The 19677-nt window shown below is 41.9% G+C and overlaps 1 pseudogene; it reads right to left on the reverse strand.

Annotated features, from left to right (window-relative positions):
* Positions 1 to 1158: 1158 nt before the first annotated feature.
* Positions 1159 to 3455, reverse strand: LOC145394662 (cuticle protein AM1199 pseudogene; annotated as a pseudogene).
* Between the last annotated feature and the right edge of the window lie 16222 nt (positions 3456 to 19677).

The following is a 19677-nucleotide window of genomic DNA, read 5'->3' on the forward strand; positions in this document are numbered from 1 at the left end:
ATTACACTCTCTCCTCTCCTTGGTGTGGGAGCCTACTTAACACTGTTTCCTGTGCGATTTAGTCAGTCTGTCACACCTTAAAATATTCTTGTGTATTTTTTTTTTATTCTACTTTGTTGATATAGGGTAAAATTAAGGTGCATTCTAGGTGACATAAGAAGCTTCGTAATTCCTCTTCCTTAGCGACTTATTTTGCTTGTTACACCTTCTCTTGGATCTAAATCGTTTTCAAATCAACACCACATGAACAACACATGAAGGGATGTTGAGGTGACACGTGTAGCATAAATCGCTAAGGAAGAGGTGTTACGGATAAGAAGTGCAACATAAATCGCTAAGGAAGAGGTGTTACGGATAAGAAGTGCAGCATAAATCGCTAAGGAAGAGGTGTTACGGATAAGAAGTGCAGCATAAATCGCTAAGGAAGAGGTGTTACGGATAAGAACTGCAGCATAAATCGCTAAGGAAGAGGTGTTACGGATAAGAACTGCAGCATAAATCGCTAAGGGAGAGGTTTTAGGAAATCTGAAAACCCAAAAAGGAAGACAGTGACAATAACCATGGATTTTTTTTATTCTCCTTCGTTTACACCTGTTCCTCCTTCGTCTGCACCTGCTTCTCCTTCGACTACACCTGCTTCTCCTTCGAATACACCTGCTCCTCCTTCGTCTACACCTGCTGCTCCTTCGACTACACCTGCTTCTCCTTCGAATACACCTGCTCCTCCTTCGTCTACACCTGCTGCTCCTTCGTCTACACCTGCTCCTCCTTCGTCAACACCTGTTCCTCCTTCGTCTACACCTGCTCCTCCTTCGTCAACACCTGCTCCTCCTTTGTCAACACCTGCTTCTCCTTCGTCAACACCTGCTCCTCCTTCGTCTACACCTGCTCCTCCTTCGTCAACACCTGCTCCTCCTTTGTCAACACCTGCTTCTCCTTCATCAACACTTGCTCCTCCTTCGTCTACACCTGCTCCTCCTTCGTCAACACCTACTTCTACTCCATCTACACCCGCTCCTTCTTCGCCTACACCTGCTCCTTCGTCTACACCTAATCCTTCTTCCTCTACACCTGCTTCTCCTTCGTCTACACCTTCTTCTATAACTACTTTTTCGTCTACACCTGCTTCTACTCCATGTACACCTGCTCCTCCTTCGTCTACACCTGCTGCTCCTCCCCCTTCAGCTTCTCCTGCTCCTTGGCGAAGTCTATTTGGAGTTGGACGTGGGCTGGGACGGGGTGAGGCGTCGGGATGAAAGGGCTCTCCACGCGAAACCCCAACTCGTCAGCCACATAGGAGACCTCGATGACCTCCCCCTCTGGACTCACGTATCTATGGAGAGAGAAGTGTGAGATGTGAAATTGTTACTACTATTACTATTACTACTACTACTACTACTGCTACTACTACTACTACTACTACTACTACTACTACTACTACTACTACTATCAGTATTAGTGTTATCAGTAGTAGTAGTAGACAAGCACAGGCGGATCGAGGTACCAACGCGTTACCCCTGAGCCGCAGCTACTCCCATCCTCACGTACCGTAACACTCCAAATCTACTCCACTGTTTCGTCGAATATACTACTCGTTCCATCTCTCCATCTCTTTCTGTGTCTCCCTCTCCTTCTCTGCCGTCTCAATCGATTTAATTCCATGGCATCATTTATTTTGTATCTTATATATATATATATATATATATATATATATATATATATATATATATATATATATATATATATATATATATATATTTTGGACGATGTTAATGTCTCTGGATCGATCTATGGCCATGAGGAAATAAGAAGTAGACAATAGTAAGCAATATCTATCACATAAATAAACGTTACAGCTTATAATTTTCTTTCACGAGAAGGAATGTTACATTTTTTTATCAATTTCTATCACTAAAATAAACATTAGTGTCCTCTGATCAGTTTCTATAAGTAAAATAAAAGTCTGAGTCTCCTGTAATAATTTTCTATCATGAGAGGAAACGAGGTCTGTTTAAAAATATATATATATAAAAAGACTAACACGGCTCAGCAACTACAATCTATTTCAACTCAATCTACCATGCCACTGAGAGGGTGCTAGTCACGAAGAAGTGTGCTGGGAGAGACTCAGAGCCTTAGTATTGTCTTATTCTGCCACTGAACTACAGAAAATAACCTGATAAATAACGAAAATCTTTGCCAGTTTAAAGTGAGAGAACTATAGGAATTGAGACCGGAAAAAGTTGAACTAATGATAATAATAATAATAATAATAATAATAATAATCGTAGTAGTAGTAGTAGTAGTTGTAATAATAATAATAATAATAATAATAATAATAATCGTAGTAGTAGTAGTAGTAGTAGTAGTAGTAGTAGTAATAATAATAATAATAATAATAATAATAATAATATTGATAAAAATAATAATCGTTGTAGTAGTAGTAGTAGTAGTGGTGGTTGTAATAACAGTAGTAGTAGTAGTAGTAATAGTAGTAGTAGTAGTAATGATAATAATAATAATAATAATAATAATAATAATAATAATAATAATGATAATCTAGTCAGTGACGATACACAAGACTCACGAGTAAGTTCCCTGCACGTTGCTCTGGCCAGCGGACCCTGCCTGGCCGTGCTCGGAGAAGACCACCCCGTCCTCGGTCTCGAAATCAGTGCTGTAGGCTCCTCTCAGCGGCGCCACCCTCTCGTTCTTGATGATCTCGACGATGGGGCGACGAGGCTGGTCCCGGGTCTCGCTGCGGGTGCGTGGCTGGTCGTTGGTCTGGTCGTGTCCTTGGGCTTGTCCTTGCCCCTCCAGCTGGTCTAATTTTGCAGCAGCCGCCACGGACACCAGCGCGACTAGGATGATCTGGAAGGCCCGGAGGTGTGGGTGGTGGAAGGAAACTCAGGTGAGAGGGAGTTTGGTAAAGATGGGGATAGGAGAAAGAGGGGGGATAAGGGGAGAGGTGACAGACGAGAGAGGGAAGACAAAAGGGTAATGAGAGAGGTAACAGAGGAGAGAGGGAGAGAGGGATGAGGGAAGAGGGGAGAGGAGAGAAAGATGGCCTGGAAAGTGAGGAGGTGTGAGTGGTGGAAGGAAGCTTAAGTGAGAGGAAATTTGATACAGATGGGGAGACGAGAAAAAGGAAGGATAAGGAGAGAGGTAACAGATGAGGGGAGGGAGAGAAGGAGGAGGAAAAAGGTTACAGAAGAGGGAAGGAGAGAGGGAAGAGGGGAGAGGAGAGAAAGATGGTCTGGAAAGTGAGGAGGTGTGAGCGATGGAAAGAAGCTTACGTGATAATAATTCTACTCTTAATTCACTGATAATTCTCACCCTAATTCACTGATAATTCTGATAATTAGCTGATAATGAGACTCGTTTATTGTAGAAATTGGCTGAGACTCTTCATAAATATGGCCCGATCTTCCCTCCGTCATACTTACCAGTTTCATAGCGGCTGAAGTGAGGAAAGTGAGAGGCTGGGAGGATCTTGCTGGTTTATATAGCGTGAGAGTGGTGAGAGGTGTTCTTGCTTGCCCTCCTCCCCCCCTCGCACTCCTCCTCCTCTATCCCTCCCTCTCCCCATGACCTTTGACCCCCCCTCCTCCCCTCCCCCACCTCACGTACCCCCTGCCCAGCCCCGACGTACCAGCCCCCACCCCCATCTCCTCACCGCCACCCTAACCTCTTTTTCGTCACATCAAGTTTTTCTCTTCTCGTTTTCTTTCAATTTGCATCCCCCTACCCGTGACTTTCAACAATATTTCAGTTTTTCTTTTTTTCTCCCTCTGTCCTACTCTCTCGCCTTCTGTCGCATCCAAAAACGACTAGGCATCTTCCCCCCTCCTTGTCGCATCATCCTACTTCCCTCCTTCGCCTCCTGTCGCAGCCAATTCGTGTCTCATCGCTGTCGTTCGCATATTTTTCGTACTCGTAGTCTCCTGTCGTACACACAAATGCTTTCCCTGGTTGCATAATAATTCCACCTCATTCGTGTCCTGTCCATGTTTTCCTACCCCATTATCACTCGTTTTCCCAACCTTCGCCTCTCTTGCCACATCCGCCTTTTTTTTTAATTCTTTTTTCCGTTTTTATTCACCATCATCGTCTTCCACTACGATTTATTTACTTTCTCATCCACATTCCTTCGCTCTCGTGTTGCCTAATAATTCCCTTCAATCTTTCTTTTTTTTCCTCTTGTACATCTTCACCTCTCTCGCCACATCCACTCTACTGCTTCGCTCTCTCTCTCCTTTGGGTTCTTTCTTTATTTTCTCTCTCATCAAGTGGTTAGAGAAAGGGGGTCTGCTGTTCAAAAGGACGCGAATTCGATGCCGTGCCACCAAAGATAAGAACTCGATTATCTGAATTTCATTTTTAAGTAATCTTCCACCCTACCCACCCAAATGTCTTAAAGGAGCCTGGTTAGTACGATACACGTCTCACGAGATCCTCAGTGTGTATTCAGTATGGACGGTGGGAATGAGCGCCAGAGGGGTGATATGTGAAGGTGCTTAGTACGAAGGATGGTTGGTGGGCCTCAGGGAACAGACCGTAAAGCAATGCCCAGAATCGGACAAGAAAAAAAGAAGGGAAAAAAGAAAGAAAGAAGGAAAGAAAGAAAGAATGATAGGTAAATAGAAAGAAAAAACATAGATAGATAGATACAGAGATAGATAGATAGATAGATAGATAGGTAAAAAGAAATCCACCTACAAACTGTAATCTGACTCATCACGATCCCCACACGACCCCCAGCAAGTCGTCCCATCGTTCATCCACCTCTTTTTGCATCCATCCCATCTTTCCCTTTGACCCCACGCCTTGAGACTCCCCTACTTACCTCCTTTCCTGTTCTCTTTTCTATCTTTCTGTCTGTCTGTCTATCTATTTATCTGTCTATCTATCTGTCTATTTATATATACACACACACATGCATCCTCTGCCTCCTTCTCTCCCTTCTCAATCAGTCTGTGTCTCTGTTTCCTCCCTTCGCTTTCACTTTTCTTCCGTCTCGTTCACCTCCCTCGCCTCTCTCACCCTCACGCCCTTCCCCCTGATTTACACAAAGAGGGAGAGGAAAGGCAAAAGACCCTTCCGTTCCTCCTTGTCACCCACCTCTTACCCAAACCTTCTCTCTTACCCAACCCTCCCCTTCCTTTCTTCCTTCCCTCACTTCCCTACCCAACCCTCCTCTTCCTCTCTTCCTTCCTTCCCTCTCTCCCCTACCCAGTCCTTTCCTTCCTTCCTTCCTTCCTTCCTTCCTTTCTGCTCTCCTCCCCACCCCTCTCCTTCCTTCTCTTTGTCCACTACCCAGCCCTCCCTTTCCTTCCAAACTGACTCTTATCATACACAACTTAATTCTATGCATATTTTTTTTTTCACCTTACAGCAGCTCTGAACCTTCTTTTCTTTATGCTTCTGACTCTGTGTATAGGCTAGGCAACCCGTTCCCTGAGGTGCAGCATTCCGGTGTACATAAACCTTCACATACCACCACTTTGTTTAACTCTGTCAGATCTATCCAACTTCTCCTATTCTTGCCAGTCCTCCCTACCCTTCCCTTTCTATCCCTGTCTTGTCTATCCCACACTCTTCTGCCCTAACTCCATCCCTGTCCTTCCCCATCCCTCATATATTGACTATCCTCTCTCTCTCTCTCTCTCTCTCTCTCTCTCTCTCTCTCTCTCTCTCTCTCTCTCTCTCTCTCTCTCTCTCTCTCTCTCTCTCTCTCTCTCTCTCTCTCTCTCTCACACACACACACACACACCACGGGGAAAGGACCTTTTGATGAAGTGCTAAACATACAAAGAGAGAGAGGCAGAGTGGGAAGGACGGAGGAGGGAAGAAGGGAGAGGAGGAAGGAGGGATGGAGGGAAGGAGGGAGGTAAAAGGTAAATGTACGAGAGGCTTAACCCTTCAGCCTCCTATATTTCTCTTAATTAGCCTGGAGAGGGACGCCTTCACGTGGTGGCATTGATATGAAAGGGAGGTGGAGCTACCTGGCCATGCAAACGTCCCTCAGTCCTCTCCCTTTTCCTTGAAAGGAGGATAGTTTTAGCCTGTAGTCCACCAGGTTCACATTCAGATGAGCCTGGGGTTGCAAATACTACAGCTACTACTACTCTTACTACTCTTAGACAGACCAAATTTTTCCTTGTTAGTAAAATCATTTTCGTAACAACCTTACCCTTTTTACTCTAACTTGGCCGAAAATTGACATCTATCTATCTTGAATACTGAGTTGTAATCAATGGAACAATACTAGAATATGATGCTAGTCACGAGGAAGTGCCCTGGAAAGAATATAGAGCCGTAATATTATCTCCTCCTGCCATTGAGCTAAGGGAAATAAGCTACAATGGACTTAATTCTTGGACAGGTAAAGGTGAATGGACTGTAATCACTTCCCTGCGACTCTGTCTGCTTTCCATTCATCCCTCTGTTCCTTCTTTGTCTACTTCCCTGCCTACCTGCCTACCTACCTGATTTGCATTCTCCTGCCTGCGTGCCTGCCTCTCCATCCATCTTCATTCCTACCTGCCTGCCTGCCAACCTCTCTGTCTCTCCATTCATTTTCTTTCCTGCATGATTTTCTCCCTACCTACCTACCTGCCTACTTATCTTTCTATCTCTCCATTCATTTTCCTACCTACCTTCCTACCTACACACATACCTACCTACCCACCTACCTACTCACCTCTCTGCTTTACACCATATTTCTCCATCCATCACCCTGCCTGCCTGCCTCCCTGCCCGCCTACCCACCCAGGAGTCTGTCATGCACGATTACATGACACGGAACCACCGTCGACTTTCACTGTTGCACATCAAGGCGAGTGTGTGTGTGTGTGTGTGTGTGTGTGTGTGTGTGTGTGTGTGTGTGTGTGTGTGTGTGTGTGTGTGTGTGTGTGTGTGTGTGTGTGTGTGTGTGTTCTTACAATCTCCAGACGATTTGACTCATCTTAAGACAGACTTTAACTGAACTTCCTCGTTTTAGCCTTCAAGAGCTCCTTAATCGAGAGGGCTTTTCCTGTGTGAATATAATGGAGAGAAAGTGACAGGAAAAAGCCATAAGAACAACCCATCTAATTATAGGGGTTAAGCCTGCATACATAATCTCTTGTTATCATTATTTTAAGATATATAACCTACCATAATTTTTCCTACTATAGCTATAATCATTTTACCTTAACCTGGCCAAGACTCTTATCCTTTTGCAGTTATTTCACGCTGATCAGTGGCATGGTAAGAATATCCTATGGCTCTACATCCTTTCCATAGCACTTCTTCATGACTAGCATCCTCTAGTGCGCTAATCCCTTGTTATCGTTTAGTAATCAAGAAGGGAATAGGAATCATGGGAGGGATTAGTAGTATGATCTATTGCTATACTCTTGTCACGTTAAACTTGGCCTAGATTTTCATAGACTTTTGTTCTTGTGTAACTTACTTCACATAGCTCAGCGACACACACACACACACACACACACACACACACACACACACACACACACACACACACACACACACACATACACACACACACACACAATCCTAAAGCTCTATGTTCTTTCCATGGGACTTCTTCATGACTAGCATCATATTCTGCTGTTAATCTCTCTTAACAACTCGGCTTTCAAGATAAAGAGATGTCAATTTTAGGCCAAGGTAGAGGAAAAATAGTTTATTACAGCATCCAGGAATTATTTAAACTACGATAATTTGCATAACTAACAATTTCTGTTCTCTTTTTATAGGAGAAACAGAAGACAAGGGAAGATTCAACATTCTCCTCTCCTCGTCCATCCTGCAAAATCAGATCCAACATTCTACTTCTAGCTCTAAACAGGGACTCGTTCGTGGATGTGATCGAGATTTCAAACCCCTTGTCTTCGAAGCCTCTGAACCCGACCCGCTCCCTTCACGCCTCAGTCACCCTCACGCTGTCGGACGGGGAGGAAGCGCTGGACGTCACTCCTGAGGTAGTAAGAGTGAAGGTTGTCATTTATCACGCTTTTCTGTGCTTTGATGCCTATTTATTTTGTTCTTGCGATTATGTTAAGCTTAAGAGAGGCCTGTAGTGGTATAGGTAGTGAATGTAGACTGTATCCAACCCCTCGAGACGGAGAAAATTGCCTAAAAATGGTAAACGTCGAGATAAAAATATAAAATCAATGAATAGCACCGTTCGCATTGAAGTCGGATTTTACACTATCGTATTGCGTACCAGGGTACCAGTGTTCATTCAGCTCAGACACTCGCTGATTTACTGACGGGCTTATTTACTGATTAACTGATTCCTTGGCTGACTGGCGTATTTACTGTGGGTGAAGGATGAACTGACTGGCTGAGTGATTCACTCACTGATATATTGACAGACTAAATTATCTTTGACTTACTGGTTTACTGACTGATATATTTATTGACCCATTTATTGACTGACTGATTTAATGACTGATTTATTGACAGATTTATTGGCTGACGAATATACTAACTGATTTATTGACTGACTGATTTATTGACTGATTGACTGACTGACATACTAATTTATTTGACTGATTTATTGACTAGAGAAGGGAAAGAAGTTGTATGCAGCTTTCATGGATTTGGAGAAAGCATATGACAGGGTGGATAGACAAGGACTGTGGAAAGTGCTAAGAATATATGGAGTAGATGGGAAGTTGTTGAATGCTGTGAAGAGTATGTACGATGGTGCGAAGGCTGCAGTGCGTGTGGATGGTGAACTAAGTGAATTTTTCTCTTTGAAAGTTGGTTTGAAACAAGGATGTGTCATGTCTCCATGGTTGTTCAATCTGTACATGGATGGGGTAATAAAAGAGGTACAAGGTAGGGTAGTGGATGTTGGAGTGGCCCTGGTGAGAGAGGATAGTGTTTGGAAACTCCCTGTACTGTTGTTTGCAGATGATACTGTGTTGTTGAGTGAAGACGAAGGGGAGCTGCAAGGCTTGGTGGATGAGTTTGAGAGAGTGTGTAAGAAACGGACCCTAAAGGTGAATGTAGGGAAGAGTAAAGTGATGGTCTTTGAGAGAGGTGAAGTTAGTGAATGTACAGCGAGGTTAGATGGTGAGGAACTGGAAAATGTGAGTACGTTTAAGTATTTGGGTAGTGTGATGAGTAAGGATGGAGGTTTGGAGGGTGAAGTGCTTGAAAGGGTACAGCAGGGTAGAAAGGTTGCTGGTTCCTTGAAAGCAGTGATAAGAAACAGGGAAGTGAGCATGGAAGTGAAAAAGTTACTACATGACAGTATTGTGATACCAACTCTAACGTACGGAAGTGAAGCTTGGACATGGTTGGAAGGACACAAGTCAAGAGTGAGAGCAGTGGAAATGAATTATTTAAGAGGAGCCTGTGGAGTCACGTGGAGAGACAGGCTGACGAATGAGGATATAAAGGAGCGTTGTGGTGTGGATGTGGATGTGATAGGAAGCGTTATGAGGAACACACTGAGGTGGTTTGGCCATGTGGAGAGGATGGAGGGCGAAAGACTGACGAAGAGAGTGTATGTGAGTGAGGTGGAGGGGGGAAGAGGGAGGGGGAGGCCGAGGATGAGATGGAGGGATGGGGTGGAGAGGTATATGAGAGAGGGGGGTGTGAGTTGGGAGCAGGGCAGTGAAATGGCGGGGGACAGGGCGACTTGGAGGCGATTTGTTTGTGGCCACCCCAAACGGGATTGAGGCGTCTGGCAATAGATAGATAGATAGAATGACTGACTGATATACGAAATGAATTATTGACTGATTTAGTGACTGATTTATTGACTGACTGAAATACCGACTGATTTATTGACTGATTTCATGACTGAATTTTAGAGTGCCCGAAAATTTCGTCCTATTCGTGTATATTTTTTTGACTCCGGTGTTGATATGGAACATGAAGACAAGGGACACCCGTGATAGCCGCACCCACCCCTGCAGCATTCTGAAGGGAACGAATTATATGCCTGTAATGCATTTAAATGACACCCTCCTGTGATGGTGACGATGATGATGATGTTGATGTTGATGATGATGATGATGAAGTTGTTGATGTGATGATGATATTGATAATGATGATGATTAATATGATGATGATGATGATGATGATGTTTTTTTTGTCGACAGATGGACGAACGGACCTGCAAGAAGTCAATCAGCAGTCAGCACCCACCCATCCATCCGTCCATCCATCCACCCATCCATCCATCCATCCATCCAACCATCCATCCATCCATCCAACCATCCATCCATCCATCCAGACAGACAGACAGACAGGCACTTCTACTCTCCGTGATGTTAAAAGGCAAGTTATTTTTATCTGTCTCTCCTTTCTTTTTTTTCATCCGTTTTCTAAGTCTTTTTTCCTAACACCTCTTCTCAAGTGATTTATCCTGGAGATTTCACCCTAATAATCCCCTTTTCTGTTACTGATAATCCATGTCGAGAAATAAGGAGAGAATGAGTAGTGAGGGAGAGAGGAAAAGGTGGGGAGGAAAGTGAGGGGAAGGGGTGCAGAATGGGGAGAGAAAAGTGAGAGGAAGAATGGTGGGAAAGGGAAGGAAGGGAGAGGCAGAGAGGAGACCATAAAACAGGGAAGAGAGGGTGAAAAAGAGGGAGAGCTAGGGGAGAGGGACTGAAGGAAAGGAAGTTAGGAAAGGGAGAGGTGCAGGAAGAGAAAGAGGGAGGGAGGAGGAGTCAGGGAATGATGGAGGATAGAGGAGGGTAGGAAAGAGGAAGAGGAAGAACAAAGGAAAAGGAAGAGGATGAGAATACGTAGAGAAAAGGTGTGAAAAAGTAATATCTAAGCGAGTATGATGCAAGGGAAGGCCAGAGGTAGTCAGATTCAACATGTTTGCAGTTTGTCAAGTACACCTTATTGCTCTGAGATTAACTGAACGTACAAAAGATGCCTATAATCACAAAGGATGTTCAGTTTTACATGTTGCTGCTAAATATAAGGACTAGAAAATACCGTATGAAAATTAAATGAAACTCAGCATTGTTTTTAAGGCTAGCAAAAGGCAAGAACTCTTTTTTTTTTTTTTTTTTTTTTGTGAAAGTCCAGATTTTGATGTTAATTTCACAGACTCTCACTTGTACTTTTTTCGAACTAAAATAAAAGTAATAAGGCCCAGCAGAGCGATCAAAGTTATCGATTATATGGTCTCTACTTTTTATCTCTTGTTTATTTGTAAGTATTGTTTTGTGATGTAACCTACCCTACCCTATCCTAGCTTACCTTGCCTTACCCCATCCTTCCCTACCCAACCCTACCTTACCTTACCTTACCTTACCTTACCTTACCTTACCTCACCTCACCTCACCTCACCCCACCCCACCCCACCCCACCCTACCCTACCCTACCTTACCTTACCTTACCTTACCTTACCTTACTCTCCCCTCCTCTTCCCATACCATACCATACTTTGCCCTACTCGACCTTACCGTACTGCCTAATCCTATCCTACATTTCCTTACCCTATCCTACCCTACCCTACCCTGCCCTACATTACCCTGCCAGACCAGACCGTAACACCTTTGAGAGGTCAACAACTTTTGGCGTAATAAAGCGAGATCATTGATTTTTTTTTTTTCACAAGATTATAAGTCGATCATTACAGTTTTACATTTCATGCTTTACAAAACCAGTACATTGGAAGCTTCGTACCACCTTTTCCTTAGCGATTTATTTTGCATATTAGCCCTGAACAGTCTTTTGCATGCAATTTATTTCACATCGACATAAGTTGTAACATATTAGGGGAAATTTGAGGCGTAACACAAACCCGTGTTCTCGTCGGTTAGGGAAGCTCCCTAACACCTTTTCCAAAGCGATTTATTTGCGTATTACTTTTTCCTGTCCTATTGTGTTACATAAATCCTTCCAGTACCGCCATACGTTCCGTAAATAATGTACAAAAGGATATTAATCAAAAATAGATCGCTACGGAAGAGGTGCTAGGGAAACTCCTTACCAGACGAGAACACGGGCCTTAGAATACGACTCATTGCCAATAAATAAATAAAATCGCCTGGAGGTAGTAGGAATAAAAAAAAAATTCGCCGACAGACGCAAACAATATAAATACTACCCTCCTAATATGGCAACATCGCGTCCCCGCCGTGGCCATCTTGGATTCGGTGCTGCCACATGATGTAAACAAACACCCTAGTTTTTAAATTTACAAGATTTGTCAATGATTCAGTGACAGACGTAAAGCATTTATTAATCATAGTTAGCTCTTCAAACACGATTAACGAAGAACAAGACTGCATTAGGAAATAATAGGCTTTAATTACGTTTCTAGAAGAGTCTGGTACGTTATCTGGTTACGTCAGAATGATGCCAACCTACCCTACTATGCCCTACAGTTTGTATACGTTTCTTTGGTCCATTTTCTCGTCGCCTGAGAAAGCTCCCTTGCACCTTTTCGCAGAGATTTATTTTTGTATCCGGCTGGTCAATATCCTTTGTTACCTAGCTTATGCAGAGTATGGCGATATTAGAATGACTTAGGAAACAGAAGAGTATAGTAACGTATAAGAAGCGTTGTAAATCGCTTAGGGAAAACTGTTATACCATAGTAGTTAAGTTTTCATCTACTGTAGTTGGTTCATTTTCACCCGACTTTGATTCTTATCCCATTTTTAGGTAAATTGATGGCCAGGAACTTGAAATTTGACTGATAACTAAGGAGACTGTGGCTGGGTACCTCTGCCTCTCCCTATCATCTCTCGTCAGTCGTGTTTGTGTCGTTCTCTTTGACTGGGTAAGTGACCTTTTTATGGATCTGCAATTACGTAAGAATACTGGTAAAGGATACAATGTTACACAACACTTTAGAAAGTTAGAAAATATTTACCACACCTCACACTGCCGCAAAAAACACGATCTAACACTGCCACACCACAGATGCCCATCACTCGCCCACATTTTGCACACTAACACTTCACTGCCATATTTCGCACTACTATTCCACACACACACACAGCCTTACCTCTCGTCTCCTACCGCTCAGAGACTTTTCGTGCATAGTATTAAACCCTCGAGTACCCTTGTATCCATCTTAGAAGCGATCTCTGGTAACTGATATGGTTAATGGAGACTGTTTACAACCCGCTTACCTGCAGACGTCACCCTTCTAAGCCATTTACCATCGTCAGGTTGTAAATAAAAGACGTCAAAGTCCTAAAGAAGTAAAGAATTTGCAGGAAAAGGCAACACCACCTCAGATATGGTGCATCTGTTATTACGCCGATTGTAGATTATACGTGTATGATATTTTAAACTGAACTCGAAATTGTGGCGTTTTGATTTAAATATTTGATGCCCATAAGTCTTCCATTAGTGAACGTTAAAATCTGTGGTCTTTCAACTCTTTTTTTGCCTCTTCTACCTGTATTCTCGTCGGATATGGAAGCTCCCTAACACCTCTTCCTAAGCGATTTATTTTGCGTTTTGCATCTTTTCACCCTTTTGAGTTGTATTTAAATCATTCTAATACTGTCATACTCTGCATAAATGAAGTGCCTGTTTATACTAACCAGCTGTATCCAAAAATAAATCGCTAAGAAACAGATGCTAGGGAGCCTCCTTAACCGACGAGAATGCGAGTATTGATTTTAAGAGGCAATTTGTATTATTTCTATGAATATATTTTTTAGGCAAGGAAGAAGGAACCAAAGGCCATTTTACTGGATACCCCAATTACAAATCTCCTTATTTTATTTATTTATTTTTCCATCCATCATCCAATCCCACGTTGCCCCTTGAGGAGCGCAGGAGCCTGGGGCAAGGCAGTTGGTCCCGACATTCAAGATGAGAGTGACCAACCTCACTCATCCCTGGGTGGCATTACGTGAACAGTAAACCCCAACCATCCCTTGGATATAAACCTTCACCGGCTCAATCCAATTGAAGCACAATAATTACCCACTAAACCACCAGGCGCCAAAATTTGGTTATATGGTTACTACCCAGCGTAGTAAATAGTTTCCTGGTGTACAGGAAACCATTTGGCTTGTCACTCAGTGTAGAGTCACCCATAGGCAGAAGGAAGAGGAAAGAATGAAGGAAAGAAAGACAGAAGAGGGAGTGTAAAGTCACCCGTAGGCAGAAGGACGAGGAAAGAATGAAGGAAAGTAAGACAGAAGAGGACGGAAGGAAAGAAGGATGGAGGAGAGGAAAGGGCAGACACCCGAGAGCAGCACTACATTGAGTGAGTGGATTTTTGTATTTCATTATATATATATATATATATATATATATATATATATATATATATATATATATATATATTTATATATTTTTTTTTTTTTTTTTTGTAGGTGGGGGCGCTCACCATCCACTCACTCGATGTAGTGCTGTTCTCGGGTGTCTGCCATTTCCTCTCCATCCTTCTTTCCTTACATTCTCTTCTGTCTTTCTTTCCTTCATTCTTTCCTTGTCCTTCTGCCTATGGGTAACTTTACACTCCCTCTTCTGTCTTTCTTTCCTTCATTCTTTCCTCTTCCTTCAGCCTGTGGGATACTCTACACTGAGTGACAAGCCAAATGGTTTCCTGTACACCAGGAAAGCATTTAGTACGCTGGGTGGTAACCATATAACCAGATTTTGGCGCCTGGTGGTTTAGTGGGTAATTATTGCGCTCCAATCGGATTGAGCCGGTGAAGGTTTATATCCAAGGGGTGGTTGGGGTTGATTGCTCATGTAATGCCACTCAGGGATGAGTGAGGCTGATCACTCTCATCTTAAATGTCGGGACCAACTGCTTAGCCCCGGGCTCTTACGCTCCTCATGGGGCAAAGTAGGATTGGATGATGGATGGATGGATGGATTATTTTATTTTATTTGCTTGTTCCTATCAGCCACGTTCCTAACAGTAAGTACTAGTAATTCAATATACTGATACTATTTTTATTTTTATTTTTTTCAGAGAGAAGGAACCAAAGGCTAACACCTACGCAAATTTGCTCTAATGTCAAACATAAGCAAGCCAAAGTCAAGACCCACGCCTACAGTAGACACATGTTTGAAGAATGGAGGGGGAAGGCAGGGGTAGAGGCAGACCGAGGAAGAAAATGATAGAGGCGGAATTTTGGTCAGGCAGGTGTGTAATTAAGAAGTACATAGCATTTCCACATCATTTCATCGACGCTTTCATTCTGGTGATTCTCTCTCTCTCTCTCTCTCTCTCTCTAGTTTGCTGAGCTAAGGTAGATTTCACGTCTTCAATGTGATATTTACAATGTGCATATTCTTTTACAAGATGCATAGACGAAGGAAAAAAAAAATCCATACACCAGGTTACATGGCGTCATTCATTCATTAAATATAAAAATCCGTAACCCCTTCACCACAATGAATAACCACAAAGATGAATTAAATCGTCTGGTAGTAACAAAATAAATAACTACAAGGCATCACAATAGGATTTAGACTCCATACCACGTCCCCTCTACCAGCTTACGTCTGCATTTGTCACCTGATGCATAATATTCACTATTCATCTTTCTCTCTTCATCTAACCCTTTTACCCCCCTTTCATCATCATCATCATCATCATCATCATCAACATCATTATTATAGTTCCTAGTGCTGTATTATTATTGGGCGAGCTGCCCTTTGTTTACATATGCCTTGTAAAATACAGGATGTGTTGTTCTGTATGTTTAAAGGATATGGCTGTACGATAGGCCCACCAAATACAATGACAAAAGTAACTGTGTGTGTGTGTGTGTGTAAATTTAACCGTTTACCTGTGATGGATCAGTTAACTTAAAAAAAATCGTTTGCTCTTTGCTGAACCAATATATACATTTTTTTTTTTTTTTTTTTTTTTTTTTTTTACGGTCACAGTGTTCATCTAACATGTCATAAGCCTTTTAGTTCCGCTGAGTTGCTTTGGACTGATTATAGTTGTGTGGCATTAGCCCAAAAATATATATATAAATGTTGTAATTCGCTTAATGAAGTCTTTATACACTATCTGAGCTCGTTGTTAGTGCATCAAAATACTTAAGGTAGCCATAAAATTTTCGTTTTCTACCTTGAGAATTTCATAGAAAATAGCAGTTTTATGGTAAACTGTTACAATTTTTGCTCTTGCACTGGGCAGTTTTTTTCCCCCTCCAATTCTGCCCTGTCTTAGCCTAAATTAATCTACCCTGCCCTATTTTTCCGTACCCTAAACTACGCTACCCCAGCTTACCCTACAGTACCTTAGCTCTCCATACCCTATTCTACCCTATTCTTCTCTGCTCTACCCTCTGCTACCCTACTTCAACCTACCCTACGCTACCCTGCCATAGCCATCCCATCCCTTCGCTACCCTATGCTAGCCTACCCTTGATACCTTAGTTAACCACCTTTACCACTATAACACTATTTTTCTTGTTTCTTCTTTCTATCTCCGGACGATTTTCGCACTTGGTCTAAAGGGATTAATATTCCTGTCCCATCATCCTGAGAGGGTTTTGTTGGGCTGCATGAAATCGTCTGAAACTAGGAATGAGTAGAAGTGACGTCACAGACGGAGAGAGAGAGAGAGAGAGAGAGAGAGAGAGAGAGAGAGAGAGAGAGATTTGTCCTGCCCGCCACAATTCGAGTCCCGAGGTGGCCAGATGTTTTCATATCACGTAGGCGTTATCAGGACGGAGGTTGGTGTCCTTCCCTAAAATGTTTTGGACTAATGGTAACCTAGCCTCGTGCCCCTACGCCCGAATAAATAGGATTTGTTAGTTTTTTGCACCTCATCAACTATTGCTCTCTCTCTCTCTCTCTCTCTCTCTCTCTCATTCTTTGTTTATCATATTTCAGTGTGTGCTTTAATTAAGATATTATCAAAAGGTTTTATATTTTATTTTTACTGTTAATTCGATATAAAATGTACTGCTATTGGATGCAAAAAATTAAACATTATTTGACTGGTGAGTAATTGAATGAATGAATGGATGGATGGGTGGATGGATGGATGAATGAATGGATGAATGAATGGATGGATGAATGAATGGATGGATGGATGGATGGATGAATGAATGGATGGATGAATCAATGAATGGATGGATGAATGAATGGATGGATGGATGGATGGATGGATGAATGAATGAATGAATGAATGAATGAACGGTAAAGTGATAACAGACACTAGGTAAATGAATAATTGGTTGCCCGTTAAATTAAAGAAGATTGAGTACATTGACAGATAAGCTGATTAGTAGATGAGATGATTGATTACTGGGTAGATAGAATGACGGAATGATAGATTAAACTGATAGATACACAGTAGATTAATTGATTAGACTGGTAGATACATTGTAGATTGATAGATTAGGCTGATAGATGGATTAACTGGCTACCCCTTGCTTACACTGACATGCTTTATCATTTATCTTTGCTCTCTTCAGGTGATTTTATTCAGCTTTGGGTATTATTATTATTATTATTATTATTATTGTTATTATTATTATTATTATTATTATTATTATTATTATTATTATTATTATTCCTGCTGCTACTACTACTACTACTACAATTATTACTACTACTACTACTACCATCATTGTTATTATCTACAGCGACTAATACTATTATTATTATTGTTATTATTATTATTATTATTATTATTATTATTATTATTATTGGTAGTAGTAGTAGTAGAGGGGTTAGATACAGCCATCATCAACCCCTTCACCACCAGGGGACCTCCAAAACTTAATAAAATCGTGTGGAAAGAAAAAATAAATTAAAGAAATCTTCATTCATTCCCTTAATTGCTTCTCTTTGGTACTCGTTTCCTAAGAGCAATTTTCCCTCCTAACTTAACCAACAGCCAATCAAGCCCAACTATTACCATTATATATATATATATATATATATATATATATATATATATATATATATATATATATATATATATATATATAAAGACGACACCAATAATCTGATATATGGATTTTTTTTTTCTATTTAATTTGCTTTTCCTTCCTCTGTCCATCGTATGAAAATAAAAATTAAAATTAAAAAGGGTCTAAAGCAAGGAATAGAAGTAAAAACGATATCAGGTTGAGAGCGCAATGTCCTACCCGCCACAATACGAGGCCCGAGGCTGACATATATTTTTATAACGTGTAGGCATTGCCTGGGCGTAGGTTGGTGTCCTATTCTTAATGTTCTGGACTCATGGTAGCCTAGCTTCGTGTCCGTACGCTCCAATAAAAAGGACTTGTTTGTAATTTGCACCGAGTTAATCATTGCGCGCGCACACACACACACACACACACACACACACACACACACAGTCATTTGTTAATGTTTATTATTATTATTATTATTATTATTATTATTATTATTTTAGTAATTATCACCATCGTCATCATTATCACTGAACAAGCACCATTTCGTTTAATTGTCTGTCTTTTATTAATGTCTGTCAGTCTGCCTGTCTATCTTTATTTATCTCACTTATCTTTTTATTTTGCAGGTGGCTCTGGACATGAATACGAAGCCCGTTCCCGAGGTCAACCCACTCGCCAGCAACCTGAAGGCGCCACGCAGCATCACACTTGCGTTTTTATTTTTTTTTATCCATAGTTTAGACCCCGTCCGCTATTCACCCATTAATGTTTTCCGGATGTTATTTATTTTTGTAGACTTAAGCAAACCCTCATATGGCTGCCCTGATGATCCCGCATCTGTGTAGTACTTAGTAACTGATTTTTTTATTGATGCTCTTGAGTTATTTCGAATTATTTCTTATACATTCTGAGTTATTTTCCCATTTCATTATTTGTCCAATTTTCCCTTAATTTTGACAGATTTCATTATTTACTTATTATATCCATTAATTTGTTTTTCCATCAGTGTCCCCTATTTTAATTAACCTTTTGCTTTCAATTTTTTCCCATACACTTTCATTTTTTTCATTCTTAGTGGTTTTGTATTTCGATTTCTTATTAGTGTTTTTTTCTCATAGTGTAATTTTTTTATTTATTCATGTCCTTTATTTGTTTACTTATGTTTATTAGGGCACATTAACCCTTTCAGTCCAAATGTATTTTCTGTAATTTTGAAGTACATTCCTTGTATCACCTGACGATTTTATTCAGGTCTCTCTCTCTCCTGCCCCTCCCCCCCTCTATCTCTCTCCCTCTCCTTCTGCTCCTCTCTCCCTTTCCTTCCACTCTCTCTCTCTCCTTCTGCTCCTCCCTCTCCTGCCCCCTCTCTCTCTCCCCCTCTCCTTCTGCCCCTCCCTCTTTCCCTCTCTTTCTGCCTCTACCTCGTTCTTCCTCTCTCTCCCCCTCCTTTCCCTTCCTCTCTCTCTCCTTCTCTTTCTGCCCATCCCTCTCCGTTTGTCCCTTCCTCTCTCTCTCCCTCTCCTTCTGCCCCTCTCTTATTTTCCTTCTGCCCCTCCCTCTCCTGTCCATCCCTCTCTCTCTCCTTCTCTCTTTCCCTCTCCTTCTTACCCTCCCTCTCTCACACCCCCTATGTTCTCTCTCTCTCCTACTGCCCCTCCCTCTCCTTCTCCTGCCTTTCTCTCTCTCTCTCTCTCTCTCTCCCTCCCCCTTCCCCTCCCCTCTTTCTCCCTCCCTCCCTCCCCTCTTTTTCTAACTCCCTCTCCCCCCCCCTCTCCCCTCCCTTTCTCTCACCTTCTCCCTACCTCTCTCCCTTTCCCCT

The sequence above is a fragment of the Coenobita brevimanus genome, chromosome 28 (genome assembly GCF_032717465.1).
Source record: "Coenobita brevimanus isolate Jiangsu-jjx chromosome 28, ASM3271746v2, whole genome shotgun sequence".
NCBI classification, from domain to species: domain Eukaryota; kingdom Metazoa; phylum Arthropoda; class Malacostraca; order Decapoda; family Coenobitidae; genus Coenobita; species Coenobita brevimanus.